At 39.7% G+C, this 23,494-nt stretch overlaps 1 protein-coding gene across 1 annotated transcript in view; it reads left to right on the top strand.

Moving 5' to 3' along the window:
- Window positions 1-1,014: 1,014 nt before the first annotated feature.
- Window positions 1,015-23,494, top strand: part of LOC136875823 (zinc finger protein 813) — a 166,276-nt gene continuing 143,796 nt past the window's right edge. The window contains exon 1 of the mRNA XM_068228179.1: window positions 1,015-1,068. The gene's annotated coding sequence lies outside the window, so the exon portion shown is untranslated. The remainder of the gene's footprint in view (window positions 1,069-23,494) is intronic.

The following is a 23,494-nucleotide window of genomic DNA, read 5'->3' as shown; positions in this document are numbered from 1 at the left end:
TCTTTTGTCGGAAATCGCCCAGAACAAATCGAGCTGCTTTTCTTTGGATTTTTTCCAGTTCCTGAATCAAGTAATCTTGGTAAGGGTCCCATACACTGCAACCATACTCAAGTTGAGGTCTCACCAGAGACAAATATGCTCCCACCTTTACATCCTTACTACAACCCCTAAATACCCTCATACGCATGTGCAGAGATCTGTACCCTTTATTTACAATCATATTTATGTGATTATCCCAATGAAAATCATTCCTTATATTTATACCTAAGTATTTACAATGATCCCCAACGGGAACTTTCACCCCATCAATGCAGTAATCAAAACTGAGAAGGCTTTTCATATTTGTGAAACTCACAACCTGACTTTTATCCCCATTTATCATCATACCATTGCCTACTGTCCATCTCCCAACATTATCGAGGTCATTTTGCAGTTGCTCACAATCTTGTAACTTATTTGTTACTCTGTACAGAATAACATCATCTGCAAAATGCCTTATCTCTGATTCCACTTCTTTACACATACTGTATCTTTGATATATATAAGAAAACATAAAGGTCCAATAATACTGCCTTGTGGAATTCCACTCTTAATTTTTACGTACTGTAATTCTCTGAGTTCTATTTTCTAGAAACAGAGCCACCCATTCAGTCACTCTTTTGTCAAGTCCAATTGCACTCATTTTGCCAGTAGTTTCCCATGATCTATCCTATAAAATGCCTTAGATACCGGTAAGTCAATTGCAATACAGTCCAACTGACCTCCTGAATCCAGGATATCTGAACCAACCAACCAACCAACTTACTTACTTACTTACTTACTTACTTACTTTCTTTCCTCCCTGTAATCCTATAATCGCTCGTATAATTAATGCCTTCTCTCTCGGTACACTTGCCATAATGCCTTTACAGTAATAATAATAATACGTATGAGATCTGTTTCGAACTGGGCGTCATGGAGGTGAACACTTTTAGAACTCTGGAACTGAGCATCACTTAGTTAACGTAAGTCTACTTTGGCGTTAACAGGTGGAGGATGCGTGAAACCTGGGTGAAATTATTAGCCTAGGTAAGCACCATTAAATTATTGATAGGCACAATTTGTGAGACGGACTGCAGACTACGAATTCTTACCAAGAGAACATTATCTTGCTTGTAATTTCTGAGTTAATGGAGTGAATGTACTTTACGGGAATCGCTGTAAATAATCAATGATTAATATAAGGAAGATGATATGGGAAATCACATAATCGAGTATTTAAATAAATGTTACAGATCTCTTCATACCGTTATGAGCAAGAATAAATAGTTAAGTATTATATAATATATCAGACCTTAATACAAAATCAACATGGCCGACACATCGGTTGAATATAAACAAGCCTGTGATACATAAACCTAACCTTCTGATTATCGTTTTGAATTGTCTGTAGCAATTTAGATATTTAATGTGAAGTTAAAAGAACAAAATAGGAAATAGTTTTAAACTAAATATCGACACATGATTCCTATTTGCAAGAAACATATTTGTGCACTAATGACATTGATACACATTGAAAACTAATTGCATCACTAGAATTCTCTCAAGCTCATGCATTACACATAAAACATCAATTAAGAGATTATTCGGTGTATCAGTTGAAAAAAAAATTAGCAGGGGAGGTGAATAATATCCTTATTTCGTGGATATGACATTTAATTAAAAATCTACTGTTTTCTTCCATATGCAATACTTTTCATCTTCTGTATGTCATTCCTGATTCTTGAAGCAGTTAACTATTTTCATTCAAGAATACTTCACTTTGGGTAATAGAACCAGTGCTGTCTACAAATGGCCTATATTTAGGTAAGCAGTATGTGGAAAATTAAAAATGAACCAGTGTGGTCCAGTCCTGTGGGAATATCTGATGCATTTCAAGGACTCATCAATCAGTCACCAATAATCTAAATTCAGGGCTGTTGGTCAAGTGGCAGTTCTTTACCTCGTCTTTTGTTAAATGTTTTCAAAGAAGTTGGCAATTGGTGTAGATATGCACCATTGGTAAATTATTCCAGTCTGTAATTCATCTTCTACTTGTTTTAGAAATACGTGTATTTGAATGACCTTTCTGTTACCATAAACTTTTAAACATAATAGCCTACTTGTTGAAGAAATTTATTGGAAACATAACCCTGTCACGAATTTCAATTCTTTCACCACAATAATTCTGATAATGGTTCCCCTAACTGTTATACTACATCTGTTTCACTTCAGATAATCTTTGTCTCTCAATAGCAGCATCTGGTGGCATATGCATTTTTGTACAAAATACATTAACACCCAAATCATTGGCAACGAAAATACGTACTGTAAGTGACAGTGGTAAATCTTCCCAAAACTCTCACCACCACAGGAACCGCTGTTTAATATTCATTTGTCACTGGAGACGTAAATAGTTCTTGGTGACTGGTACCAACTGGTGTGATGTAATTAGGTGCTGGTACCAACTTACCTTAGTTCCTGGTACCAACTTACCTTGGTTCCTAGTACCAACTTTGGGCGTGTTGTTAAATTTATTTATGGTTAGTTGCTCCATCATAAATAAATTCTTTGTTATTATGGTAATCAACAAATTATTGTTATACATGAATGTTGTTCTGTGCACAGGTTGCTATGTCAAAATTACTGATTTTAATGATTTGAAGAGTAAGTTTGAAGATTTGTTGTCGTTTTATATTAACCACGGTCTGATAACTAGGGAAAGGAATTGTGAGAAATAGCACCAACTCATTGTTTGGTGAGGGAACAAATTATTCTTTAGGTGCTCTCCAATAAGGTACGCTAAATTTTGGTATAAATCTTCCTTCTTCCTGTGTACATGATACTTTTTTTATATGTATGAAATCATTTTTCAGCATTTGTCTACTGTGGACCATTAGTTTCACTTTTCAGAAAAATATGGCTAGCCATGGAACAATCACAGATGTTTTCATTCCTCCCGTAAGAAGGATGTTATTTTTTTCCATTTTCCCTTGTATCAGTTACAAGACTGTCATGAGCGCAATCTGTACTTCACAGTGGTCAAATTTGATAATCATCACACTTCCTTTCCTCTGGATGAAACATTCTGATAGCCCTGGGCCATTTAAAAATGTTGTTATTATTTTTATTATTATAATAATTTATCTGGCTAAAGTTCAGTTAGTGGAGCACTTATACCCAGGTAGTGACATAATCATTGAACTGGATAGGTTATCTCCGGCTAATGACAAAACCATTGGTCAGGATTGGTTAGGCCCGGCTAGTGACATAATCATTGAACTGGATAGGGTAGCTCTGGCTAATGACAAAACCATTGGTCAGGATTGGTTAGATCCGGCTAGTGATGAACCCATTGGACTGTGATCAGGCAAAGAAGTGTGGGGGTGTAAGCCCTCAGGTAGGGCCGCGAAGTGGCTTTAGGCCTGTTGATATCAGCGCAACCTACACATCACTGTGTCCAGTTTTAGAGTTAACATGCTGAGTTTTTTTCCAGACGAAATGTAATTGTTCACCCTGGACCACTTATAAAGGTCAGTACTCGTGTACAAAATTCGATTTCTATCATTTCTGTCCCATGAATTACAGGAGTGACATCAGCACAATCTATGCTTTACAGTGGTGGGATTCAAAATTACTGTATGGCTAGCCTTGGGACATTGAAAAATGTTATTTTTTTCCCATTTTTATTGATATTATTAATCATAGCCAGCAATGGTATGAATGGACTCTGCCATTGGCACAAGATTTACCCAATGAAACATCACTCCCATAATTCAAGACACTGAGATGTTGTTACAGTTATTAATTACATATGCTTATTCTTCCTTCTGACTACAAAGATGATTAGTGTGTCAGTAACATTGCCTCATCAATCTAGGACTTTTTATACCGCCTAAGTTGGTCATAACATCTCGCTGTCTTGAATTATGGAAATGACGTTTCATTGGACTAATCTTCAACCCATGGCTGAGTCCTTTTACTCCACCGCCAGTCATGATTATTATGTTATGTATACTGGTGAGGTTTTACTGTGACAATATATTGGTTGTCCTCTAATTTAACAAAGAGAACATAATCTTCATTCACATATAAAATAAATAGATTTATCACTTTTTATAACCTCACTTTTAAAAACCTCAAAAGTTATAGTAATTGGGAAATGTACTAAGATAAGCAGCAACACAGAATTTTGGCCTTATTCAAAAAAAAGGAAAAGAAGCTCATCAAGTACATGGAAAACATCCTCTCTAATGTATCCTCGAGTATTTTAATGCAATAAAATGAATTACTTGTGATAAAATCATCACCATGCATTAAGCAAGCTTGATCTGAATGTGAGTGCATCTGCTTTAATATTAATTACATCCAGGCACACAATATGACTGTCATATCCTAATTTCAATAAAAACATCACTATACTAACATTTCGTAATCAAATCAAACCAATGGAAAGAATTAAACTGATGCTTCGCACATGCTCATGTTTACATATGAACAAATCGATCATGGTGCTGATATGGATAGCTGATATATTGTAGTTGTATTTAGAGTTTGTATATAAAGGGGAAGGCATGTAAGCCACTGGTAAGACCCCAATACACTCACACTGACATTTCATTGGTCTCACACGTTCCAGACAAGAGCAGAGACATTTGATGTGGCTGGAATGAAAAGTATCAAATAATTTGTAACATTTAGTGTTACCAGGTATCGTGGATCACAGAGAGGTGAAAGAAGCTGTGGGCTTGACTGGGTCTAACTGCAATATCAAAAATTAATTTAAAGCTTTAAATACTCACCTACGGAATCCACTTGATATGGGAAAGACTAACAAAGAGAGACCTGGCCACCATAGAAGGAGTTAAGGCAAAATTCCTAAAGACCATAATGGGCATCTCAAAATACACGCGTTCCCGCCTAACATACGAACTAGCATGGGAACCCTTTCTTATTGAAGAACTGAGGATAAAACTACCACTGCCATCCACAATGAATGTAGAAGCACACCTAGCGGAGAGGCGGAAGGAGAGAGAAGAAATTACGCTAGAGTTCTACAGCACAGATGCCATGTTGGATCAAAATTGGACGAACGCCAACCAGAAGCTAAGACATGTGATAATAAAACTAGCAGTACACGGGTACCACCATAAAATATGTAAAAATATGTCTTATCACGACCCAGATGAAAAATGTGAATGTTCACTGTGTGATCAGTTCTGTGACATGTATCACATCACAAGATGTAAAACCAGCAACAAATCTCTATGCGATTATAGCAAAGACTAAAACGGTCAATAATCTTTGTAATGCACATTCGTGCGCTTTTCTAATAATAATAATAATATTTCTTTTCAGAAAATCAAACTTAGTAACATTCTTCACTTAGTGAAAACAACAGTGTATCAGATACAATGACAATTTTGATATAAGAATAGAAAACTCCAGAATAGGGAATTAAACACTTTTGGGCTTCAAGCCCCTAATTTACAAATTTACAATATCGCCAATGTAGCGTTTATTTCGACGCAAGGTTCCAGAGCACTTTGCTCCAACCGTTACAATTTACAGCCTTCCAGAGGCACCACCCAGTATTACACAAAAACCGGGAAGAGTTTACAGGCTCTCTGAATTCAACAAAGGAGACTGGCTCCCAATTTCTTACAGCCTACTCAAGAAAATATTACACAAAAAATTCTGACATTTTCTGGCCTCTCTAGGCCCAACCGACCATTTACAATTTTTGTACACAGGGGTACCTATTACCCAAAATCCTTTGCCTTCTTGGAAAGAAGAACAGTTTAAATTACTGGCCCAAACACAAAATGTATGGAGGTGTTTACTAGCACACCTTGAAAACCAAGTACAAAACCCTAATTGGGCTTGCGGCCCGATGATACAGACTAATAACAAGCTGCTGAGGTGACTAGGACAAAATATTAATTAAGTCTTTACAGGAAGAGAAAGAGTTACAAAATAATAGTCACCTCAATATAAATTGAAGGGAAGTTTAGAATATGCCGATTAAATTTGACGGCAAGACCGGCCAAAAATGTAACCGGTGTTAGAAAATCTAAAATTATACATGGCCCATGGAATCTGGGAGCAAGCTTGCCCACAGGAACAAAAGTTAACCATGACCTGATCTCCAACTTTGAAAGTGGTGGGCCTCCGTCCACGATCATATCTTCCTCTAACCTTTTCGTTAGAAGCTTTAAGATTGTATTTAGTCTTCTTCCATAGTTCTCTAGTATTATCAAGATCTATTGTCTCTGGTAATATCATATGAATAGTAACACAGTAAGGTTTCCACCTATTCAGTACTAATATGTATTTACAATGTTATAAATTACATGGAACTAGTTTCGACCCGCCTAGGGGTCATCATCAGCCATATTAAAGCATACATAAGTATTTTGTCGAATCCTAAAAACATGTTATTTTTAACTGTAATAATCGTATGGATTTTATAATTTATAAAGTGAAGTTTGGTAATGAGATGAAAAATGTTAGTATGGTACAGGTGAGTAGTAAATAATAATATATATACAAACAAGTTTGGAACAAAGTACTAGTGGGGTGCTCGTGGATGTCAGTAGTCCTCGTACTAAAGAAACAATGTAAAATAACACATATAAACATATATACAAGTATGTACAGAGTCTGGAGAGTAAAGAGTGATACTCTTTTAATGTCGAGTTGGCTTGACACTGGTCACTTAAGCGGAGAAATTAGGTATTTGGTGTATTAAAGCTGTGTTGGTCAGTTGCGTTGTTGATTGTTGGACGTGAAGTTGTTTTTGAATTTCTGGTTGAGAAGAGGGTGGAAACTGCGCGTGGATATATTGATTCTCAGTTCTTAGCGGAAACCAAATTGGACCTCGCGCTGCGGTGTGTGTAGTATAGACTTCTTGGTTTCCGCTAAGAACTGAGAATCAATATATCCACGCGCAGTTTCCACCTTCTTCTCAACCAGAAATTCAAAAACAACTTCACGTCCAACAATCAACAACGCAACTGACCAACACAGCTTTAATACACCAAATACCTAATTTCTCCGCTTAAGTGACCAGTGTCAAGCCAACTCGACATTAAAAGAGTATCACTCTTTACTCTCCAGACTCTGTACATACTTGTATATATGTTTATATGTGTTATTTTTCATTGTTTCTTTAGTACGAGGACTACTGACATCCACGAGCACTCCACTAGTACTTTGTTCCAAACTTGTTTGTATATATATTATTATTTACTACTCACCTGTACCATACTAACATTTTTCATCTCATTACCAAACTTCACTTTATAAATTATAAAATCCATACGATTATTACAGTTAAAAATAACATGTTTTTAGGATTCGACAAAATACTTATGTATGCTTTAATATGGCTGATGATGACCCCTAGGCGGGTCGAAACTAGTTCCATGTAATTTATAACATTGTAAATACATATTAGTACTGAATAGGTGGAAACATTACTGTGTTACTATTCATATGTTATTCTCAGTTCAGTACGGACCAACAACATGAAATTCATAACCCTTGATCTCTGGTAATATGTCGTTAAGTGAGAGAGCGGCATGTTAGGAATAAATTTAAACATGACAGATGGTTCGTGTTTGTGGGTTACTGTAGTCACGTCCTAGTTTGTCAACCATGGGCAATGGCTGAGTGGCCTAGTAAGTGGTCCTGAGAGTCGGGATACCAGTTGCTATGGAATGGGAGTGGGCATCTCGGACATATTCTGAGTCATGGCCCTCCTTGTGCTCAGGCAGCTTGGACTATACAATTCACCGGTGGTCCATAACCCGTTAGAGGAGAGATCCTCACTTGGACTATGTGCAAGTAGGTTAGCATTCTGCTTCATGAATTTACCGAGCTCAGAACATTTTAAGCAAGCCTCGGACCTATGGGAGTAACGGAGTCCCACTCGCATTTGACAGGCGAGAGACTCCTTGGAAACAACTTGGTGAACGAAATGGAATTTGATGGGGAGCTATCAATATTAATGGGGATTATGGAAGAAAGAAAGTAGAACTGGCTGAGTCAGCAAAGAGGATGCATCTGGATGTGCTAGGAGTAAGTGATATTCGGGTAAGGGGAGATAACGAGGAAGAGATAGGAGATTATAAAGTGTACTTGACGGGTGTTAGAAAGGGAAGGGCAGAGTCTGGGGTAGGGCTCTTTATCGGGAATACCATTGCACGCAACTTAGTTTCTGTTAGGCACGTAACTGAGCGAATGATGTGGGTAGATTTGTCAGTGGAGGAATTAGGACTAGAATTGTGTCCGTGTATTCACCATGTGAGGGTGCAGATGAGGATGAAGTTGACATGTTTTATGAAGCATTGAGTGACATCGTGGTCAGGGTCAACAGCAAGGATAGAATAGTGCTAATGGGCGATTTCAATGTGAGAGTTGGGAATAGAACTGAAGGACACGAAAGGGTGATTGGTAAATGGTGGGGAAGATATGGAAGCTAATGGGAATGGAAAGCGTTTGCTGGACTTCTGTGCTAGTATGGGTTTAGCAGTTACAAATACATTCTTCAAGCATAAGGCTATTCACCGCTACACATGGAAGGCTAAGGGTACTAGATCCATAATAGACTATATCTTAACCGACTTCGAATTCAGGAAATCTGTTAGGAATATGAGAGTTTTCCGGGGATTTTTCGATGATACAGACCACAATCTGATCTGTAGTGAACTAAGTATCTCTAGGCCTAGGGTAGAGAAAGTGAAATCTGTCTGCAAACAAATAAGGGTAGAAATTCTCCAGGACGAGGAAATTAGACAGAAGTACATGGATATGATTAGTGAGAAGTTTCAAACAGTAGACAGTAAGCGGGTTCAGGATATAGAAAGTGAATGGGTGGCATACAGGGATGCTGTAGTAGAAACAGCAGGGGAATGCCTAGGAACAACTGTGTGTAAAGATGGGAAAAGGTGAACATCTTGTTGGAATAATGAAGTGAGAGCAGTGTGTAAATGTAAAAAGAAGGCTTATCAGAAATGGCTCCGAACAAGGGTCGAGGCAGACAGGGATTGGTACATAGATGAAGGAAACAGAGCGAAATAAATAGTTGTTGAATCCAAAAAGAAGTCATGGGAAGATTTTGGTAATAACCTGGAAAGGCTAGGTCAAGCAGCAGGGAAACCTTTCTGGACAGTAATAAAGAATCTTAGGAAGGGAGGGAAAAAGGAAATGAACAGTGTTTTGAGTAATTCAGGTGAACTCATAATAGATCCCAGGGAATCACTGGACAGGTGGAGGGAATATTTTGAACATCTTCTCAATGTGAAAGGAAATCAGCCTGGTGGTGTTGCATACAGCCAAGCTCATGGGGAGGAGGAAAATGATGTTGGTGAAATTATGCTTGAGGAAGTGGAAAGGATGGTAAATAAACTCCATTGTCATAAGGCAGCAGGAATAGATGAAATTAGACCTGAAATGGTGAAGTATAGTGGGAAGGCAGGGATGAAATGGCTTCATAGAGTAGTAAAATTAGCGTGGAGTGTTGGTAAGGTACCTTCGGATTGGACAAAAGCAATAATTGCACCTATCTATAAGCAAGGGAACAAGAATGACTGCAACAACTATCGAGGTATCTCACTGATTAGTATACCAGGCAAAGTATTCACTGGCATCTTGGAAGGGAGGGTGCGATCAGTCGTTGAGAGGAAGTTGGATGAAACCCAGTGTGGTTTCAGACCACAGAGAGGCTGTCAGGATCAGATTTTCAGTATGTGCCAGGTAATTGAAAAATGCTACGAGAGGAATAGGCGGTTGTGTTTATGTTTCGTAGATCTAGAGAAAGCATATGACAGGGTACCGAGGGAAAAGATGTTCGCCATACTGGGGGACTATGGAATTAAAGGTAGATTATTAAAATCAATCAAAGGCATTTATGTTGACAATTGGGCTTCAGTGAGAATTGATGATAGAATTAGTTCTTGGTTCAGGGTACTTACAGGAGTTAGACAAGGCTGTAATCTTTCACCTTTGCTGTTCGTAGTTTACATGGATCATCTGCTGAAAGGTATAAAATGGCAGGGAGGGATTCAGTTAGGTGAAAATGTAGTAAGCAGTTCGGCCTATGCTGACCACTTGGTCTTAATGGCAGACTGTGCCAAAAGCCTGCACTTTAATATCTTGGAACTTGAAAATAAGTGCAATGAGTATGGTATGAAAATTAGCCTCTCGAAGACTAAATTGATGTCAGTAGGTAAGAAATTCAATAGTATTGAATGACAGATTAGTGATACAAAGATAGAACAGGTTGGTAATTTAAAGTATTTAGGTTTTGTGTTCTCCCAGGATGGTAATATAGTAAGTGAGATTGAATCAAGGTGTAGTAAAGCTAATGCAGTGAGCTCGTAGCTGCGATCAACAGTATTCTGTAAGAAGGGAGTCAGCTCCTAGATGAAACTATCTTTACATCGGTCTGTTTTCAGACCAGCTTTGCTTTACGGGAGCGAAAGCTGGGTGGACTCAGGATATCTTATTCATAAGTTAGAAGTAACAGACATGAAAGTAGCAAGAATGATTGCTGGTACAAACAGGTGGGAACAGTGGCAGAATGGTACTAGGAATGAGGAGATAAAGGCTAATTTAGGAATGAACTCGATGGATGAAGCTGTAGGCATAAACTGGCTTCAGTGGTGTGGTCATGTGAGGCGAATGGAGGAGGATAGGTTACCTAGGAGAATAATGGACTCTGTTATGGAGGGTAAGAGAAGTAGAGGTAGACCAAGACGACGATGGTTAGACTCGTTGTATAGCGATTTAAAGATAAGAGGTATAGAACTAAATGAGGCCACAACACTAGTTGCAAATTGAGTATTGTGGTGACATTTAGTAAATTCACATAGGTTTGCGGACTGAAGGCTGAAAGTCATAACAGTCTATAATGATAATGAATGAATGAGATACTAATATAAATGGTCTGTTATTGGACATTATTGTCCAATTTATATTGGTATTATAAATTTACTCATTCGGGACAAATATTTCAGGTTCCCTATGGGAATAAACATCTATATCATGAGAGATGCTGGTGTGAACTTGTGTGACTCATGAACCGTTGAATTTAGGGCAAATGCTAACCAGTGCAGGGATGTATCCCACCTGGAATGATCTTCATGATGAAATGCAGTTACGATTGACACGTTCAGCCAGAGATGGTTGAGGGTAAAAAGCAGAAGTTGTTATGTTACTTCTCTAGGCCAAACAAAACTGCCAAACCCTCAAGTTCATAGATGAATATTTGGCCTCTTGTGCCGATAAGGTCCTAGAAGCATAGTCAATGGGTCACCTTCTGAGTTCCTTTTCCTGAAGAAGGACAGCGGCAACCGCCAATGATGAGACGGCCTTGGAATTCTAAGAGAAATCTCCCATGGCTTGTACAGGGTTGTTACAAGGAGCTAATTTTAGATCTTCAAAAGCAGCTTGCTGAGACGGCCCCTATACAAATTTGGTGCCTTTCCTATGGAGTAAGTTCAAGGGTGCTGCTCTGTTAACAAAGTTAGGGATAAATTTCCTGAGGAAATTCACAATGCGTATAAACCTGGCAATGCCTTTGATGTCCTTAGGAGGTTTGAAATCACGGATAGCCTGTGTTCTGTAATGATCAATGGAAACACCATCGGGCAACACAATTTGCTCTAAGGACGACATGGAAGGTTTAGCAAAAGCTAGTTTAGACAACTTCGCAGTCAACCCAGCCTTATGAAGGTGATTGAGTACTTCCTTTAGATGATGTAGATGTTTTTCAACGGTCTCAGAAAATTTGACATCAACAAGATAGTGATACAGATATTCAAATTTGATGTCTGAAAAGACCCTATCTAGCAGTCTAGTAAGAACAACTTCCCCCATGGGAAGCACGAAACACACACAGTTGTACTCATACAAGTTGCAATCCGTGGCAAATGCCGTTAGATATTTAGATTCTTCAGCTACAGGTATCTGGTTATATGCCTGATTAAGATCAAGGATGGTAAAGAACTTGGCTTTTCAAAACCAACAAAAACAAGAGTGAAGATTAGGAAGGGGCACAGATTGTAACACCCTCATACGGTTCAAAGCCCTGTAATCAATCACAGGCCTGAAGCCACCTTGCGGTTTCACCACAGGAGCTTTGAATACGCCGACTTGGAAGGTCGAATTATTCCATCCTTTAATATCTGATCGATGATTTCCTTAAGTGCCTTCATTTTAGGTGGGGACAGTCTATAAGGCAGAAACAAAACTGGAATCAAATCCATAACCTCAGTCTTATATTTGATAAGGTCAGTAACACCATGTGTATCAGAGAATACATCAGGAAAGGACTGACACAACTTACAAATACTTTCAGCCTGCTCCTCGTGTAGATGTCTAAGATCTAACAACATCTCACCCTGGGTAGGCGAAACAGAAGAACATGACACAGAGTTACATTTCAAAAGGTCAGTATTACAATTACTAGCAAATTTGAAGGTGCACGACTTGCTCTGAATGTCGAGCACAAGACCGGTGCAATATTACAGGACGAGACAAGTGTTTAGCAACCAACGATTTCACTTTCCAGGTAAATTTTGATGTACGAATTTTAGATGAAACCTAAAATTTCTAATGGAGAGGAGTTAGCAGAAACACATTTAAAGAAGAGGTTCAAAGCTCTGAAAATTTACAAACAGTTTTTAATTTAGAATACCATTCTTCCAAAATTATGGAACACACACTCCGTGAGTCTAATAGAGTGGTGACAGGTTCATTACTTAGTTCAGTTCTAAAGAATGGCACAAATGAAGGGGTCTCTGCTGCAATTCTGAGGCATTCTCTGGGGCCTTCAAATTATGAATTAGAAGCAACTTTACCCTTACTAGAACTTTTACTGGCTTCAAGAGGGGCTGAGCCTTGGGAAGGTGAACATGCTGACTCAGCCGATGACACTAGTCATTTCCTATTCTCAGGGTTAGCGGATGTCACAGCAGAGGTTGAGCAGGACGGGGTGCGATTGAAATTAGTGCAATTTTTGGTGAGGTGAGTAAACGAGCCACATTTAAAGCAACCTTGAGAAGAGCCTGCTCTATTCTTTATCCCACTCGATTTTATCAATGGGCATTTATTGCATAGAGGTTCAGTTGAACCGCAATCATAACATTTGCGGGTGGTGAAAGTTCAGCGAGTTGGAGGCCGAGAACTGTTAGAAGACAGAGGGGACTCCTTCGCAACTCTTAAGATGTTGGCGTACCTTACTCCTTCTGCTGACGCAGCCATTGCTTCTAATTCAGAGGACGAGATGCAAAAGACCTATTGGGCAGAGAGATGCCTTCGACGATATTATGATCTTCGGAGAAATGAAGAGCGAAAACCCTGGTGAAGAATTTAATATATTGGATGAAGTCTGCAAGATTTTCGTCCAACCGCTGTACTCTAAAGTAGAATTTTTTTATCAATGATGTTATTGTTCTGACCGGAATAAAGTTAGCCGTTATGTGGGGTTGGAAGTCTTCTGTGTATGATCGATCAGCTATGGCTTTCACTATTTTGTCCGACAGGATACCTACAGAATATGGATACATAATTTGAAGTATTTGAGAATGAGAGAGGGAAAACACTAGCTCGTGATCTTGGAATTCTACTAAGAATCGCAGGAAGGAAATTACTTCATTAATTGAATTTATGGAAAATTTTGAATTGCCCTTCAGCAACATAGCCAATAGATGAGGCAAACTACTGAAAGTGGGGGACATAATAGGTGGCGGCATAGGAGGTTGAGAAGTTTCAAGCATAGCATTATTCAAAAATAAAGGTGGAATTTGCCTTGGATTACCAGACTCAGCTTTCAGGGGGGCAGATGTTTGCTGAATTGCCACAGATCTCCTACTTTCAATGGACTTACTAGGATCTTCCTCAGTAGCCAAGTTTATTAAAGGGACTTGGTCAGTATTGGGAGCAGCTGCACCAGTCAACAATTGACTAACTCTATTAGACAAGTCTGACAGATGCTCAACCAGATTGCTAGCCTCCTCAGCATTATCATCCTTTAGCTTTAGAGACAACACGTCCCTAGCCCTATTATAGAAATGAAATAGTCTAGCTTGTACTCTCTTAAGCTGGTTAGCAGATGGATCCCTCATTTAAAAAAAACTCACTATCAACCAGTCACTACTGATCAGCATTTAGGGCAGTTGCCCAGGTGGCAGATTCCCTATCTGTTGTTTTCCTAGCCTTTTCTTAAATGATCACAAAGAAATTGGAAAATTATTGAACATTTCCCTTGGTAAGTTATTCCAATCCCTAACTCCCCTTCCTATAAACGAATATTTCCCCCAGTTTGTCCTCTTGAATTCCAACTTTATCTTCATATTGTGATCTTTCCTACTTTTATAAACGCCACTCAAACTTATTTGTCTACTGATGTCCTCCCATGTCATCTCTCCACTGATAGCTTGGAACATACCACTTAATCGAGCAGCTCGTCGCCTTTCTCCCAAATGTTCCCAGCCCAAACTTTGCAACATTTTTGTAACACTACTCTTTTGTCAGAAATCTCCCAGAACAAATGGAGCTGCTTTTCTTTGGATTATATCCACTTCTTGAATCAAGTAATCCTGGTGAGGGTCCCATACACTGGAACCATACTCTAGATGGGATCTTACTAGAGACTTATATGCCCTCTCTTTACATCCATACTATAACCCCTAAATACCCTCACAACCATGTTCAGAGATTTGTACCTTTTACTAACAATCATATTTATGTGATTACCCCAATGAAGTTCTTTTCTTATATTAACACCTACATACCTACAATGATCCCCATAAGGAACTTTCACCCCATCAACGCAGTAACTAAAACTCAGAGGACTTTTCCTATTTGTGAAACTCACAACCTGAATTTTAACCCCATTTATCATCATACCATTGCCTACTGTCCATCTCACAACATTATCGAGGTCATTTTGCAGTTGCTCACAATCTTGTAACCTATTTATTACTCTGTACAGAATAACTTCATCTGCAAGAAGCCTAATCTCTGATTCCACTTCTTTACACATATCATTGATATATATAAGAAAACATAACGGTCCAATAATATTGCCTTGAGGAATTCCCCACTTAATTTTTACAGGGACAGATAAAGCTTCACCTACTCGTAATTCTCTGAGTTCTATCTTCTAGAAAAAGAGCCACCCATTCAGTCACTCTTTTGTCAAGTCCAATTTCACTCATTTTTGCCAGTAGTCTCCCATGATCTACCCTATCAAATGCCTTAGATAAGTCAATCGCAATACAGTCCAATTGACCTCCTGAATCCAGGATATCTGCTATATCTTGCTGGAATCCTACAAGTTGGGCTTTAGTGGAATAACCTTTCCTAAACCCAAACTGCCTCCTGTCAAACCAGTTATTAATTTTGCAAACATGTCTTATATAATCAGAAAGAATGCTTTCCCAAAGCTTACATACAATGCATGTCAAACTGACTGGCCTGTAATTTTCAGCTTTATGCCTATCACCCTTTCCTTTGTATACAGGGGCCACTATAGCAACTCTCCATTCATTTGGTAAAGTTCCTTCATGCAACCAAAAATCAAATAAATACTTCAGATATGGTACTATATCCCAACCCATTGCCTTTAGTATATCCCCCAAAACCTTATCAATTCCAGCTGCTTTTCTAGTTTTCAACTTTTGTATCTTACTGTAAATGTCATTGTTATCATAGGTAAATTTTAATACTTCTTTAGTATTACTCACATCCCCTATCTGGACATTATCCTTGTAACCAACAATCTTTACATACTGCTGACTGAATACTTCTGTCTTTTGAAGATCCTCGCATACACACTCCCCTTCTCCATTAATTATTATTATTGAAAAATGTGCACATGCCGTGCAGAATAATGATTCCTTGAATATCATTCTTTGAACCTGTTTCCGCCTTGAAGTACCTATACATACCCTTTCATTTTTCACTAAAATTTGTATGACCACCAATTATGCTTGCCATCATATTATCCTTAGCTGACTTGTTTGCTAGATTCAATTTCCTAGTAAGTCCCTTCAATTTCTCCTTACTTCCATAACCATTTCTAACTCTATTTCTTTCAAGTCTGCACCTCCTTCTTAGTCTCTTTACTTCTCTGTTACAATATAGTGGATCTTTACCATTCCTTACCACCTTTAAAGGTACAAACCTATTTTCACATTCCTCAACAATTGCTTTAAACCCATCCCAGAGTCTGTTTACATTTTTCTTTACCATTTTCCATCGATCATAGTTACTTTTTAAAAACTCCCTCTTGCCTGTTTTATCAGCCATATGGTACTGCCTAATGGTCCTAATTTTAATACCTTCCTTTCTTTGAAATTTATTTTTAACTACGACAAAAACAGCTTCGTGATCACTAATACCATCTATTACTTCTGTTTCTCTATAGAGCTCATCTGGTTTTAACATCACCACATCCAAAATATTCTTCCCTCTAGTTGGTTCCATCACTTTCTGAATCAGCTGCCCTTCCCATGTTAACTTATTTGCCATTTGTTGGTCATGCTTCCTGTCGTTCGCATTTCCTTCCCAATTGACATTTGGTAAATTGAGATCACCTGCTACTATCACATTCCTTTCAATATCATTTACAACATAGCTGATTATCTTATCAAATAATTCTGAATTAGCGTCAGTGCTACCCTCTCCAAAGACATCAAGTTGCCTATTATCTTTAGAGAAGAGCCTTACACCCAGAATTTCATGTTTTTGATCCTTAATTTTATCATAGCTTACAAATTCTTCTTTCACCAGAATGAATACTCCCCCTCCCACCATTCTATCCTATCTCTACGATACACACTCCAGTTCTGTGAGAAAATTTCTGCATCCATTATATCATTTCTCAACCATGATTCAACTCCTATTACAATATCTGGTAAGTATCCATCTATTAAATTAGTTAAGACGCTAGCTCAGTGGTATTGTCTGTGATGGTGGATAGAGCCTCATCAATTTTTTTCCCCCAAAACTGGGATACAAATAGGCAATTCTAATGACTCTTTAAGTTTGGCAAAATCTGCCACAACTGTGCCTCCAGATTGCACCTTTCTAATGAGGATTTCATAGATCAATTCCTCCCTGTGCAAGTACCCTGGAGTGAGAACTTTGCGAAGACCAAACATGTTGACAGAAAGGTTAATAATTTGGAAAAATTCCCAGCAACCGAGAAAATTCTTAGAGTTCAGCGTGGATCCTACGTTTAGCGATGAAAAGGGCTTAATCTTGACGCATTGAACTATGCTCCGCTACCACTTGTTACTGGGGTATCGTAGATCACAGAGAGGTGAAAGAAGCTGTGGGCTTGACTGGGTCTAACTGCAATATCATAAATTAATAATAAGCATTAAATAAAGGTTATATTTCTTTTCAGAAAATCCAACTTAACAACATTCGTCACTTAGTGAAAACAACAGTGTATCAGGTACAATGACAATTTTGATATAAAAATAGAAATCTCCAGAATAGGGAATTAAACACTTTTGGGCTTCAAGCACCTAATTTACAAATTTACAATATCGCCAATGTAGTGTTTACTTTGACACAAGATTCCAGAGCACTTTGCTCGATCCGTTACAATTTACAGCCTTCCAGAGGCACCACCCACCAAAAAGAGTTCACAAGCCCTCCAAATTCAACAAACGAGACTGGCTCCCAGTTTCTTACAGCCTACTGAAGCCAACATTACACAAAAAAGTCTTACATTTTCTGGCCTCTCTAGGCCCAACCTAAAATTTACAATTTTTGTACACTGGGGTATACATTACCCAAACTACTGATCCTTCGTGGAAAGAAGAACAGGTTAAATTACTGGCCCAAACACAAAATGTATGGAGGCGTACACTAGCGCTCCTTGAAAACCTAGTATAAAACCCTAATTGGGCTTGCAGCCCGATGATACAGAGACTAATCCCCAGCGACTGAGGTTTCTAGGACGAAAGGTTAATTAAGACTTTACAGGAAGAGAAACAGTTACAAAATCGTAGTCCCCTCAGAATAAATTCAATATGAACTTGAGAGGGTAACGCACTCTATCCCTGATTTATAGTTTAAGACTTTATGAAATTTTACATGGAAAGGAAGAAGTTTATATTTTAGAAATCAAACGGTTACATAGTTAAAGCTTAGAAACTTCACCTCAGATAAGTTTGCAGAGATAGCTACAGAGATAGGAAACTGGTGGCCATTACCTGGGCTGATGTTCTGTCTGTCGAAGAGTGAAGCACCCTGCCTCCTGACTTAACACACACACTCAGTATTTCGACGATCAGTAAGTCAAGGTAGCATGAAAAAGCCGCAGTTGATATACCCAAGGGGAGGTTTCGAGAAGGTTCTGGACTGAAGCTTCACACACCCTCTCATTTTTATTGGCCAAATAAAAATCTACAAGAAGCCTGTGATAGGCTGAAAAATAAATAAATAAATAAATAAATAAATAAATAAATTTCTAATTGACCAGATTCAAAAGCTGGCGGGATGAGAAGGAAGTGTTGCAACCCTTGAAATAACAAAATAAATGAACGTTGATTTGGTTGCAAAAACCTAGAAACTTTAAAATAACACAATACTCTGTTATTTATGAGCCATGTCCCAAGTTTTTCAGGTTTTGTTTGAGAGATAGAGTTCCTTAAGGCACTACTTCCTGGTACATTTAGCAGTGCAAGTTTTATGAGCTGGTGGCAGTGAATATATGACTTAAGATTTCATTGATTTAGGCCTACTTTTCAAAATGATGCAGTTTATTCTGAGGTGCATTTACTGTTGAAACTGTTGTTTATGTATTCATGGCATAGTTTCACTTTCAGAGTGATTATGTGCGCAATTGTCTACATTTTTGTACAAGGCAAGTGTTTGATCTTAATTCTCCTTTCTAGCATGGTATCTTACAGGGGCGGTGCGTGCTATTGTTGCACAACTCCCACTTCATGTGTCGTCTTTTCTTCTAATGTTTTAGCTTAATAAAAGTTACAGTTATTCGAAAACATGTTAAAATCAACCATCTTCAGTCGTTCGCTGTACTAATGCTTCGTAACGGACCAACAGCTACGGCAGCTCCCTAGCGGACAGCGCGGCGCAATGCACCTCAGTAGGAACGAGCCTAAGCCTGCACTGCATGAGGTAGCACGCTCGCCAGTATCGGTCTCAGGGACTTGCACGAGACTAGCAAGTCCCCGTTAGATTGCGCCACTCTGCGGAGATTACTTCGTTCCTTCTTTCTCTGCTCTCGCAAAGGTAATACATTTCCATTTTAAAATTTAAAAATGTATTTACGTTGCAACGACGCAGATAGGTGTTACGGTGACGATGGGGTAAGAAAGGGCTAGGAGACGGAATGAAGCGACATTGGCTTTATTAAGCCACAGCATTTGCCTGGTGTGGAAATGGGAAACCGCGGAAAACCATCTTCGGGGCTTCCGACGGTGGTGTTCGAACTCGCTATATCCCGAATGCAAGCTCACAGGTACGCGGCCAACTTGCCAGGTAATTTCTTTTCCACGCCATGCCAGACCACCCACAATATTACCAGTATCTTCCTTCAATGAAAAACAGGACAGCAAATTTTCAGTTCAAGTGAGGCAAAAGGAACTGTGCCAGGCCGAGTGGCTCAGACGATTTAGGCGTTGGCCTTTGAACCCCAATGTGGCAGGTTCGATCCTGGCTCAGTCCGATGGTATTTGAAGGTGCTCAAATACGTCAGCAACGTGTCAGTAGATTCCGGGACCTCGGCGTCTCCAAAAACCGTAAAAGTCGTTAGTGGAACGTAAAGCCAATAACATTATTATTAAGAGTACGGTAACTGTAGTTACAGTGTCTTATTTCCTGCGTTGTGATTCCCAGATATATTACAGTTTTAGTAGGAATGTAGGTCATTACCTAACTATAACGGTAATAGAGTTTCTTGTTATTTCTGTTAAGCTGCCCAACTCGTTGGCTGAATGGTCAGCGTACTGGCCTTCGGTTCAGAGGGTCCCGGGTTCGATTCCCGGCCAGGCCGGGGATTTTAACCTTCATTGGTTAATTCCAATGGCCCGGGGACTGGGTGTTTGTGCTGTCCCCAACATCCCTATTACTCGCACATCACATAACACATAACACTATCCTACACCACAATAACACGCAGTTCATGGCAGATGCCGCCCACCCTCATCGGAGGGTCTGCCTTACAAGGGCTGCACTCGGCTAGTAATAGCCACACGAAATTATTATTATTATTTATTATTCTGTTAAGCTATAAAAGTGTGACAGCCAGCTTCAGATACCACCAGCCGCCACTGACGAGCCCATCAGTCGTGGCAGTAGCTTTCACTACAATGTGAGTTCTACCAGAGAAATGGAGTGGGGAGCGTAACGTTGATGCCGAGTAGATGTGGGATATAAAACAAGTAAATAGTCAAGCTTGTGCTGCGTAATATTTATTCTCAGACAGTACAGGAACCTGTGTGGTAAGCACATGAGGTAGTTCCCTAGATTGTGTACAACACGTTGCCAAGAATGCCACTGCCCCACCTTGCGTGAAGTTTGGAATATCATGTTCTACGCCATTGGAAGTGTTGTCTCTCATACACAGTGGTTCTTTGGAAGTGTTGTCTCTCGTACACAATGGTTCTTTGGAAGTGTTGTCTCTCATACACAGTGGTTCTTTGGAAGTGTTGTCTCTCGTACAGAGTGGTTCTTTGGAAGTGTTGTCTCTCGTACACAGTGGTTCTTTGGAAGTGTTCTCTCTCGTACACAGTGGTTCTTTGGAAGTGTTGTCTCTCGTACACAGTGGTTCTTTGGAAGTGTCTCTCGTACAGAGTGGTTCTTTGGAAGTGTTGTCTCTCGTACACAGTGGTTCTTTGGAAGTGTTGTCTCTCGTACACAGTGGTTCTTTGGAAGTGTTGTCTCTCGTACACAATGGTTCTTTGGAAGTGTTGTCTCTCGTACAGAGTGGTTCTTTGGAAGTGTTGTCTCTCGTACACAGTGGTTCTTTGGAAGTGTTGTCTCTCGTACACAGTGGTTCTTTGGAAGTGTTGTCTCTCGTACACAGTGGTTCTTTGGAAGTGTTGTCTCTCGTACAGAGTGGTTCTTTGGAAGTGTTGTCTCTCATACACAGTGGTTCTTTGGAAGTGTTGTCTCTCGTACACAGTGGTTCTTTGGAAGTGTTGTCTCTCGTACACAGTGGTTCTTTGGAAGTGTTGTCTCTCGTACACAGTGGTTCTTTGGAAGTGTTGTCTCTCGTACAGAGTGGTTCTTTGGAAGTGTTGTCTCTCGTACAGAGTGGTTCTTTGGAAGTGTTGTCTCTCATACAGAGTGGTTCTTTGGAAGTGTTGTCTCTCGTACAGAGTGGTTCTTTGGAAGTGTTGTCTCTCGTACAGAGTGGTTCTTTGGAAGTGTTGTCTCTCGTACCCGGTGGTTCTTTGGAAGTGTTGTCTCTCGTACAGAGTGCTTCTTTGGAAGTGTTGTCTCTCGTACACAGTGGTTCTTTGGAAGTGTTGTCTCTCATACACAGTGGTTCTTTGGAAGTGTTATCTCTCGTACACAGTGGTTCATTGGAAGTGTTGTCTCTCGTACACAGTGGTTCTTTGGAAGTGTTGTCTCTCGTACACAGTGGTTCTTTGGAAGTGTTGTCACTCGTACACAGTGGTTCTTTGGAAGTGTTGTCTCTCGTACACAGTGGTTCTTTGGAAGTGTTGTCTCTCGTACAGAGTGGTTCTTTGGAAGTGTTGTCTCTCGTACAGAGTGGTTCTTTGGAAGTGTTGTCTCTCGTACCCGGTGGTTCTTTGGAAGTGTTGTCTCTCATACACAGTGGTTCTTTGGAAGTGTTGTCTCTCGTACAGAGTGGTTCTTTGGAAGTGTTGTCTCTCGTACAGAGTGGTTCTTTGGAAGTGTTGTCTCTCGTACAGAGTGGTTCTTTGGAAGTGTTGTCTCTTGTACACAATGGTTCTTTGGAAGTGTTGTCTCTCATACACAGTGGTTCTTTGGAAGTGTTGTCTCTCGTACAGAGTGGTTCTTTGGAAGTGTTGTCTCTCGTACACAGTGGTTCTTTGGAAGTGTTGTCTCTCGTACACAGTGGTTCTATGGAAGTGTTGTCTCTCGTACACAGTGGTTCTTTGGAAGTGTTGTCTCTTGTACACAATGGTTCTTTGGAAGTGTTGTCTCTCATACACAGTGGTTCTTTGGAAGTGATGTCTCTCGTACACAGTGGTTCTTTGGAAGTGTTGTCTCTCGTACAGAGTGCTTCTTTGGAAGTGTTGTCTCTCGTACCCGGTAGTTCTTTGGAAGTGTTGTCTCTCGTACACAGTGGTTCTTTGGAAATGTTGTCTCTCATACACAGTGGTTCTTTGGAAGTGTTGTCTCTTGTACACAATGGTTCTTTGGAAGTGTTGTCTCTCATACACAGTGGTTCTTTGGAAGTGTTGTCTCTCGTACAGAGTGGTTCTTTGGAAGTGTTGTCTCTCGTACACAGTGGTTCTTTGGAAGTGTTGTCTCTCGTACACAGTGGTTCTATGGAAGTGTTGTCTCTCGTACACAGTGGTTCTTTGGAAGTGTTGTCTCTTGTACACAGTGGTTCTTTGGAAGTGTTGTCTCTCATACACAGTGGTTCTTTGGAAGTGTTGTCTCTCGTACACAGTGGTTCTTTGGAAGTGTTGTCTCTCATACACAGTGGTTCTTTGGAAGTGTTGTCTCTCGTACACAGTGGTTCTTTGGAAGTGTTGTCTCTCGTACACAGTGGTTCTATGGAAGTGTTGTCTCTCGTACACAGTGGTTCTTTGGAAGTGTTGTCTCTTGTACACAATGGTTCTTTGGAAGTGTTGTCTATCATACACAGTGGTTCTTTGGAAGTGTTGTCTCTCGTACAGAGTGGTTCTTTGGAAGTGTTGTCTCTCGTACACAGTGGTTCTTTGGAAGTGTTGTCTCTCGTACACAGTGGTTCTATGGAAGTGTTGTCTCTCGTACACAGTGGTTCTTTGGAAGTGTTGTCTCTTGTACACAATGGTTCTTTGGAAGTGTTGTCTCTCATACACAGTGGTTCTTTGGAAGTGATGTCTCTCGTACACAGTGGTTCTTTGGAAGTGTTGTCTCTCGTACACAGTGGTTCTTTGGAAGTGTTGTCTCTCGTACCCGGTAGTTCTTTGGAAGTGTTGTCTCTCGTACACAGTGGTTCTTTGGAAATGTTGTCTCTCATACACAGTGGTTCTTTGGAAGTGTTGTCTCTTGTACACAATGGTTCTTTGGAAGTGTTGTCTCTCATACACAGTATTTCTTTGGAAGTGTTGTCTCTCGTACAGAGTGGTTCTTTGGAAGTGTTGTCTCTCGTACACAGTGGTTCTTTGGAAGTGTTGTCTCTCGTACAGAGTGGTTCTTTGGAAGTGTTGTCTCTCGTACACAGTGGTTCTTTGGAAGTGTTGTCTCTCGTACCCGGTAGTTCTTTGGAAGTGTTGTCTCT

The sequence above is a fragment of the Anabrus simplex genome, chromosome 6, assembly GCF_040414725.1.
Source record: "Anabrus simplex isolate iqAnaSimp1 chromosome 6, ASM4041472v1, whole genome shotgun sequence".
In the NCBI taxonomy this organism is placed as follows: Eukaryota; Metazoa; Arthropoda; class Insecta; order Orthoptera; family Tettigoniidae; genus Anabrus; species Anabrus simplex.
Note: the sequence above shows the minus strand (reverse complement) of the source record. Positions and strands in the feature narration are given on the sequence as shown.